Source organism: Protomyctophum parallelum (assembly GCF_964188405.1).
Source record: "Protomyctophum parallelum genome assembly, chromosome: 1".
In the NCBI taxonomy this organism is placed as follows: domain Eukaryota; kingdom Metazoa; phylum Chordata; class Actinopteri; order Myctophiformes; family Myctophidae; genus Protomyctophum; species Protomyctophum parallelum.
In genome coordinates this window covers 53,997,057-54,007,056 of record NC_139697.1, presented here as the reverse complement: position 1 = coordinate 54,007,056, position 10,000 = coordinate 53,997,057, and positions in this window count along the sequence as shown.

Below are 10,000 nucleotides of genomic sequence, written 5' to 3'. Positions count from 1 at the left end.
CTTCTGCGGCCCGGGGGTTGGTGTCTAAAACCTGATTTAACACTACCTCTGAGCCAGTGCTCTGAGGCGAGCAGCAGCTACAGAAGGGAGGGGGAGAGGGAGGAGGGAGCGCGCCTCCCCTCCCTTCCCGTGTGCCTTAATTGCTCCAGCTGTTGGGTGTTAAGTATCAAGAATTTGTGGAATGCTGGTCTCTGCTACTTGAGCTGTGAAGTACCGGAAGACACACCCTCTCTCTCTCTCTCTCTATCTCTCTCTCTCATTGCAACAGCCGAGCTGTGAAGTTAAGACACCCCCCCTCCCTCTCTCTCTCTCTCTCTCTCTCTCTCTCTCTCACACACACAAGAGTTCCATGATATGCGTTGTACTCATGATAAACAGTACTCACAGACAGACTCAGGCAGCGATAATGGAGTTTAGTGATTTAGATTCCAAAAAACAAGACGGGACATCAAAAAACACCACGTGTGTTCCACGTGTCAAACTAGCGTCTGAATTCACTCTTTTCATCATGTTGCATAACCACAACAATCATCCTCCTTCTTCATAAGACAAAAAAAACTTTAGGGGGCGCCAAAGAAAAGAAAGTAATGCAGGTCTAAAAACGGCCTGTATTACTGCATAAAAATAAAAGGTTGTAGTAGCCATTTACAAATTAAAGTGAAGTCAGTATTTGGCATTGTGGTGTGTGGAACACTCTTTGTTTCTTGAAAAAAATAACATGATGGTAACAATGCACAAAAACAAATTTAATCTACTGTTTTACTTGTAAAACTGTGATGTGACAATAAAGATGATTCTGATGATTGAATTATTCTATATTCAAATGTTTATTGGTGCTTCTGATTGTGTCATGGGTTTTATATATGCTATATGCCTGAGGCTACAACACTTTGGTCAGCTTCTGTTTTAAACGTGCTATAAATACAGATTTTTGATTCTTAAACAAAACTAGCATCTCTCAAATTATAATAATATAATATATTATTTAGGAATAGCACTGTGGAGGAGTTCTATACAAAACTGGGACCGCAATATCCTGCATTTCAAATGTTTGCCTCAAAGATCCTCAGTATGTTTGGCACAACATATCTCTGTGAGCAGGCTTTCTCTGTGATGAATATCAATAAATCCAAACTGCGCTCACAGTTGACAAACAGACATCTAAATGACATTATGAAAGTTTCAACTACTCAGAAGCTGGTCCCTGATGTTGACAAGTTGGTTAAAGCAAAAAGAACCCAGGTGTCAGGCAAGAAGTAAAACAATTATTTGTATTTTTTGAGCTGAACTTTTTCTGTTTGGGTTTTTTCCCTTACTTTTTAATTGATTATGCAATATGCATGCATGAAGTAAATGTTTGCTGACAAGTGATCAACAGCTGACACATAACAAAAGCCACACATTACTGAACAGAAACTGCAGATATTGTGCTGACATGGTAATAGCTCTCAGGTGATCAACACCTGAAACATAAGAACAAAAGCCACACATGACTGAACAGAAACTGCAGATATTTTGCATATTAGCAGATGTAGGTATAAACAAGGTAGACAAGTAATGTCTTTACTTCAAATTGAAATGTTTTACTTTCAAATGTTTTGTTGGTGATCCTTATTGCATTGTTTATTAATTACAGTAGAATATATATAATATATAATATATAATATATAATATATAATATATAATATATAATATATAATATATAATATATAATATATAATATATAATATATATAATATATATTATATATAATATATATTATATATTATAATATATTATATTCTAGCAGTGACTGACTGAGATATCGACCGCAACTGGTTGTGGCCCCCATCAAGTGACCTTTTGACCAATGCAGCCCTCGCCCCAAGTTCAGTTCGACACCTCTGGTCTAGGGGTATGATTCTCGCTTAGGGTGCGAGAGGTCCCGGGTTCAAATCCCGGACGAGCCCCTCCAGTTCCCCATCCTTCCAAAGCATTTCTGAACATTCAATGTTCTCAGCAGCTTGGTTCAAAGGTTGTTTCTTACAAAGTTGGAAAATGCTGTGTTCACACATTCTTCAGTCTTGAACTAATTCTATTAAATATCTAAATGATCTCTATTACCTGCTGCATTGCTGACATCTCCAAGAAAGACACATGTGCATCAAACAGCTGTGTTACACGGAAGATGCCAATAAAAACCAAGGCTCGTTGGTCTAGGGGTATGATTCTCGCTTCGGGTGCGAGAGGTCCCGGGTTCAAATCCCGGACGAGCCCTTCCAGTTACTCTGTCCAATAAATATAATATGGGAATGTTATCAGAAAAACGGCAAATCTGGTGAATACATCACCTGCCAAGAAATGTCTTCACTGATGCATATATTTGTAAAGTTGTCTAGTAACACATTACAAAGGTTGAAAGTTGTGATACCACCTTATACTGGCAACATTTTCAATTTTGAATTATGCTTGAAGTATCATGTTAGGGGTCAAACTAAGGGAATAGCTTTACACATTGTAATGTATTACATTTCACAGTTGTAAAGTCTCCTGAGAGACTAACAAAAATTGCCATTTCTGACTATATTTCAAGTCATCCTGGCGGGGTATTGGGTAAAGTTTTCAACTAGCAATAATCACGTCTCAGTAGAACTTCATTGACTATGAAATTGCCGCTGCGCAAGAGTACTATTGAGAGGTCACATGATTCTATGACTCCTGAATGTGTAGTCTCTAACTGCGTGGTGCCCAGCTGATATGCAACGGCCATATGCAACATATGCAACGGCCAATCGTTAACGCCTTGCACAAGATGAAGATGGTTGTGTTTTGGGTATAGACAAAGGGAGACTTGAACCCACACCCCAAGCAACATTTGAAAGTTGATTAATGGGTTAAATTGACACTCATATCTCCATTACCTGCATTGCTGACATATTCAAGAAAGACACATGTGCATCAAACAGCTGTGTTAGATGGAAGATGCCAAATAATAACAAGGCTCGTTGGTCTAGGGGTATGATTCTCGCTTTGGGTGCGAGAGGTCCCGGGTTCAAATCCCGGACGAGCCCTACTGTTGACACTGCACTTCACCATCCCTTGCCTTAGTTCATGTGTTGGAAAGAAATATGTTGTAGCCTGGAAGAAGACAAAATAGAAACTCAGCAACGACTAGCAGACATTGTCAATATTATGCACCATAAAGCTGCAGTTTTCTATGAATTTTAAATGGAAGCCATCAACATGACACTACAAAGTGACACCCAACGTTTGTACCTGTTGCACAAACAATAAAGCTCCGTAGTCGGCAGGACTCGAACCTGCGCGGGGAGACCCCAATGGATTTCAAGTCCATCGCCTTAACCACTCGGCCACGACTACCGCTGTTACCTGGAAGCACACCTGTTCAGCAATTTTGGGTGAACACAAAGAGGAACTTGAACCCACAACCCAAGCCAAATTGCAATCTTCTGAAAGTTGATTGATGGGTTAAATTGACCCTCCTATCTCCATTACCTGCATGATCTCTGACATCTTCAAGAAAGCCACAAGTGCATCAGACAGCTTTGTGAGAGTAAATATTACAATGAAAACAGGGCTCGTTGGTCTAGGGCAGGGGTATTCAACTGGCGGACCGCGGTCCACGACCGGACCGCGGACCACCTCTTTGCGGACCACCCCCCAAAAAAAAAAAAAAAAAAAAGTTTTTTTTTTTTTTTTTTTTTTTTAAGTTAATAATATAAATAACATCAGATGGTACATTTCTCATGTGAAATTGCTGCAAAGGCCCCCAAAATGTCCCCCAAGGGCCCCCAAAATTCTGGCGCGCTACGCGCGCGCGCAGTGTGATTTGGATTTGGAGTTCCACTCCGGGCCTGCACTCTGCACCCCATTATTGGTTGGTTGGAAGGGGATCTGATTTGTATAAGCTTGGCTTGACCATACTAAACGGGCATAGAGCCCCGCTCTCCGATGGACGCCGCGCATGGGACCGGACCTCGGTCTTATTCAAAAAAATATTTGTGGACCTTCATCATTTCTAGTTGAGGACCCCTGGTCTAGGGGTATGATTCTCGCTTAGGGTGCGAGAGGTCCCGGGTTCAAATCCCGGACGAGCCCCTCCAGTTCCCCATCCTTCCAAAGCATTTCTGAACATTCAATGTTCTCAGCAGCTTGGTTCAAAGGTTGTTTCTTACAAAGTTGGAAAATGCTGTGTTCACACATTCTTCAGTCTTGAACTAATTCTATTAAATATCTAAATGATCTCTATTACCTGCTGCATTGCTGACATCTCCAAGAAAGACACATGTGCATCAAACAGCTGTGTTACACGGAAGATGCCAATAAAAACCAAGGCTCGTTGGTCTAGGGGTATGATTCTCGCTTCGGGTGCGAGAGGTCCCGGGTTCAAATCCCGGACGAGCCCTTCCAGTTACTCTGTCCAATAAATATAATATGGGAATGTTATCAGAAAAACGGCAAATCTGGTGAATACATCACCTGCCAAGAAATGTCTTCACTGATGCATTTGTAAAGTTGTCTAGTAACACATTACAAAGGTTGAAAGTTGTGATACCACCTTATACTGGCAACATTTTCAATTTTGAATTATGCTTTAAGTATCATGTTAGGGGTCAAACTAAGGGAATAGCTTTACACATTGTAATGTATTACATTTCACAGTTGTAAAGTCTCCTGAGAGACTAACAAAAATTGCCATTTCTGACTATATTTCAAGTCATCCTGGCGGGGTATTGGGTAAAGTTTTCAACTAGCAATAATCACGTCTGAGTAGAACTTCATTGACTATGAAATTGCCGCTGCGCAAGAGTACTATTGAGAGGTCACATGATTCTATGACTCCTGAATGTGTAGTCTCTAACAGCGTGGTGCCCAGCTGATACTTCTCAGTAGGCCTATAGGCTATTGTCACATATGCAACGGCCAATCGTTAACGCCTTGCACAAGATGAAGATGGTTGTGTTTTGGGTATAGACAAAGGGAGACTTGAACCCACACCCCAAGCAACATTTGAAAGTTGATTAATGGGTTAAATTGACACTCATATCTCCATTACCTGCATTGCTGACATATTCAAGAAAGACACATGTGCATCAAACAGCTGTGTTAGATGGAAGATGCCAAATAATAACAAGGCTCTTTGGTCTAGGGGTATGATTCTCGCTTTGGGTGCGAGAGGTCCCGGGTTCAAATCCCGGACGAGCCCTACTGTTGACACTGCACTTCACCATCCCTCGCCTTAGTTCATGTGTTGGAAAGAAATATGTTGTAGCCTGGAAGAAGACAAAATAGAAACTCAGCAACGACTAGCAGACATTGTCAATATTATGCACCATAAAGCTGCAGTTTTCTATGAATTTTAAATGGAAGCCATCAACATGACACTACAAAGTGACACCCAACGTTTGTACCTGTTGCACAAACAATAAAGCTCCGTAGTCGGCAGGACTCGAACCTGCGCGGGGAGACCCCAATGGATTTCTAGTCCATCGCCTTAACCTCTCGGCCACGACTACCGCTGTTACCTGGAAGCACACCTGTTCAGCAATTTTGGGTGAACACAAAGAGGAACTTGAACCCACAACCCAAGCCAAATTGCAATCTTCTGAAAGTTGATTGATGGGTTAAATTGACCCTCCTATCTCCATTACCTGCATCATCTCTGACATCTTCAAGAAAGCCACAAGTGCATCAGACAGCTTTGTGAGAGTAAATATTACAATGAAAACAGGGCTCGTTGGTCTAGGGCAGGGATGTCAAACTGGTGATCCGCGGGCCGCATGCGGCCCGCGACGTCGTCTTCTGCGGCCCGGGGGTTGGTGTCTAAAACCTGATTTAACACTACCTCTGAGCCAGTGCTCTGAGGCGAGCAGCAGCTACAGAAGGGAGGGGGAGAGGGAGGAGGGAGCGCGCCTCCCCTCCCTTCCCGTGTGCCTTAATTGCTCCAGCTGTTGGGTGTTAAGTATCAAGAATTTGTGGAATGCTGGTCTCTGCTACTTGAGCTGTGAAGTACCGGAAGACACACCCTCTCTCTCTCTCTCTCTATCTCTCTCTCTCATTGCAACAGCCGAGCTGTGAAGTTAAGACACCCCCCCTCCCTCTCTCTCTCTCTCTCTCTCTCTCTCTCTCTCACACACACAAGAGTTCCATGATATGCGTTGTACTCATGATAAACAGTACTCACAGACAGACTCAGGCAGCGATAATGGAGTTTAGTGATTTAGATTCCAAAAAACAAGACGGGACATCAAAAAACACCACGTGTGTTCCACGTGTCAAACTAGCGTCTGAATTCACTCTTTTCATCATGTTGCATAACCACAACAATCATCCTCCTTCTTCATAAGACAAAAAAAACTTTAGGGGGCGCCAAAGAAAAGAAAGTAATGCAGGTCTAAAAACGGCCTGTATTACTGCATAAAAATAAAAGGTTGTAGTAGCCATTTACAAATTAAAGTGAAGTCAGTATTTGGCATTGTGGTGTGTGGAACACTCTTTGTTTCTTGAAAAAAATAACATGATGGTAACAATGCACAAAAACAAATTTAATCTACTGTTTTACTTGTAAAACTGTGATGTGACAATAAAGATGATTCTGATGATTGAATTATTCTATATTCAAATGTTTATTGGTGCTTCTGATTGTGTCATGGGTTTTATATATGCTATATGCCTGAGGCTACAACACTTTGGTCAGCTTCTGTTTTAAACGTGCTATAAATACAGATTTTTGATTCTTAAACAAAACTAGCATCTCTCAAATTATAATAATATAATATATTATTTAGGAATAGCACTGTGGAGGAGTTCTATACAAAACTGGGACCGCAATATCCTGCATTTCAAATGTTTGCCTCAAAGATCCTCAGTATGTTTGGCACAACATATCTCTGTGAGCAGGCTTTCTCTGTGATGAATATCAATAAATCCAAACTGCGCTCACAGTTGACAAACAGACATCTAAATGACATTATGAAAGTTTCAACTACTCAGAAGCTGGTCCCTGATGTTGACAAGTTGGTTAAAGCAAAAAGAACCCAGGTGTCAGGCAAGAAGTAAAACAATTATTTGTATTTTTTGAGCTGAACTTTTTCTGTTTGGGTTTTTTCCCTTACTTTTTAATTGATTATGCAATATGCATGCATGAAGTAAATGTTTGCTGACAAGTGATCAACAGCTGACACATAACAAAAGCCACACATTACTGAACAGAAACTGCAGATATTGTGCTGACATGGTAATAGCTCTCAGGTGATCAACACCTGAAACATAAGAACAAAAGCCACACATGACTGAACAGAAACTGCAGATATTTTGCATATTAGCAGATGTAGGTATAAACAAGGTAGACAAGTAATGTCTTTACTTCAAATTGAAATGTTTTACTTTCAAATGTTTTGTTGGTGATCCTTATTGCATTGTTTATTAATTACAGTAGAATATATATAATATATAATATATAATATATAATATATAATATATAATATATAATATATAATATATAATATATAATATATATAATATATATTATATATAATATATATTATATATTATAATATATTATATTCTAGCAGTGACTGACTGAGATATCGACCGCAACTGGTTGTGGCCCCCATCAAGTGACCTTTTGACCAATGCAGCCCTCGCCCCAAGTTCAGTTCGACACCTCTGGTCTAGGGGTATGATTCTCGCTTAGGGTGCGAGAGGTCCCGGGTTCAAATCCCGGACGAGCCCCTCCAGTTCCCCATCCTTCCAAAGCATTTCTGAACATTCAATGTTCTCAGCAGCTTGGTTCAAAGGTTGTTTCTTACAAAGTTGGAAAATGCTGTGTTCACACATTCTTCAGTCTTGAACTAATTCTATTAAATATCTAAATGATCTCTATTACCTGCTGCATTGCTGACATCTCCAAGAAAGACACATGTGCATCAAACAGCTGTGTTACACGGAAGATGCCAATAAAAACCAAGGCTCGTTGGTCTAGGGGTATGATTCTCGCTTCGGGTGCGAGAGGTCCCGGGTTCAAATCCCGGACGAGCCCTTCCAGTTACTCTGTCCAATAAATATAATATGGGAATGTTATCAGAAAAACGGCAAATCTGGTGAATACATCACCTGCCAAGAAATGTCTTCACTGATGCATATATTTGTAAAGTTGTCTAGTAACACATTACAAAGGTTGAAAGTTGTGATACCACCTTATACTGGCAACATTTTCAATTTTGAATTATGCTTGAAGTATCATGTTAGGGGTCAAACTAAGGGAATAGCTTTACACATTGTAATGTATTACATTTCACAGTTGTAAAGTCTCCTGAGAGACTAACAAAAATTGCCATTTCTGACTATATTTCAAGTCATCCTGGCGGGGTATTGGGTAAAGTTTTCAACTAGCAATAATCACGTCTCAGTAGAACTTCATTGACTATGAAATTGCCGCTGCGCAAGAGTACTATTGAGAGGTCACATGATTCTATGACTCCTGAATGTGTAGTCTCTAACAGCGTGGTGCCCAGCTGATACTTCTCAGTAGGCCTATAGGCTATTGTCACATATGCAACGGCCAATCGTTAACGCCTTGCACAAGATGAAGATGGTTGTGTTTTGGGTATAGACAAAGGGAGACTTGAACCCACACCCCAAGCAACATTTGAAAGTTGATTAATGGGTTAAATTGACACTCATATCTCCATTACCTGCATTGCTGACATATTCAAGAAAGACACATGTGCATCAAACAGCTGTGTTAGATGGAAGATGCCAAATAATAACAAGGCTCGTTGGTCTAGGGGTATGATTCTCGCTTTGGGTGCGAGAGGTCCCGGGTTCAAATCCCGGACGAGCCCTACTGTTGACACTGCACTTCACCATCCCTTGCCTTAGTTCATGTGTTGGAAAGAAATATGTTGTAGCCTGGAAGAAGACAAAATAGAAACTCAGCAACGACTAGCAGACATTGTCAATATTATGCACCATAAAGCTGCAGTTTTCTATGAATTTTAAATGGAAGCCATCAACATGACACTACAAAGTGACACCCAACGTTTGTACCTGTTGCACAAACAATAAAGCTCCGTAGTCGGCAGGACTCGAACCTGCGCGGGGAGACCCCAATGGATTTCAAGTCCATCGCCTTAACCACTCGGCCACGACTACCGCTGTTACCTGGAAGCACACCTGTTCAGCAATTTTGGGTGAACACAAAGAGGAACTTGAACCCACAACCCAAGCCAAATTGCAATCTTCTGAAAGTTGATTGATGGGTTAAATTGACCCTCCTATCTCCATTACCTGCATGATCTCTGACATCTTCAAGAAAGCCACAAGTGCATCAGACAGCTTTGTGAGAGTAAATATTACAATGAAAACAGGGCTCGTTGGTCTAGGGCAGGGGTATTCAACTGGCGGACCGCGGTCCACGACCGGACCGCGGACCACCTCTTTGCGGACCACCCCCCAAAAAAAAAAAAAAAAAAAAGTTTTTTTTTTTTTTTTTTTTTTTTAAGTTAATAATATAAATAACATCAGATGGTACATTTCTCATGTGAAATTGCTGCAAAGGCCCCCAAAATGTCCCCCAAGGGCCCCCAAAATTCTGGCGCGCTACGCGCGCGCGCAGTGTGATTTGGATTTGGAGTTCCACTCCGGGCCTGCACTCTGCACCCCATTATTGGTTGGTTGGAAGGGGATCTGATTTGTATAAGCTTGGCTTGACCATACTAAACGGGCATAGAGCCCCGCTCTCCGATGGACGCCGCGCATGGGACCGGACCTCGGTCTTATTCAAAAAAATATTTGTGGACCTTCATCATTTCTAGTTGAGGACCCCTGGTCTAGGGGTATGATTCTCGCTTAGGGTGCGAGAGGTCCCGGGTTCAAATCCCGGACGAGCCCCTCCAGTTCCCCATCCTTCCAAAGCATTTCTGAACATTCAATGTTCTCAGCAGCTTGGTTCAAAGGTTGTTTCTTACAAAGTTGGAAAATGCTGTGTTCACACATT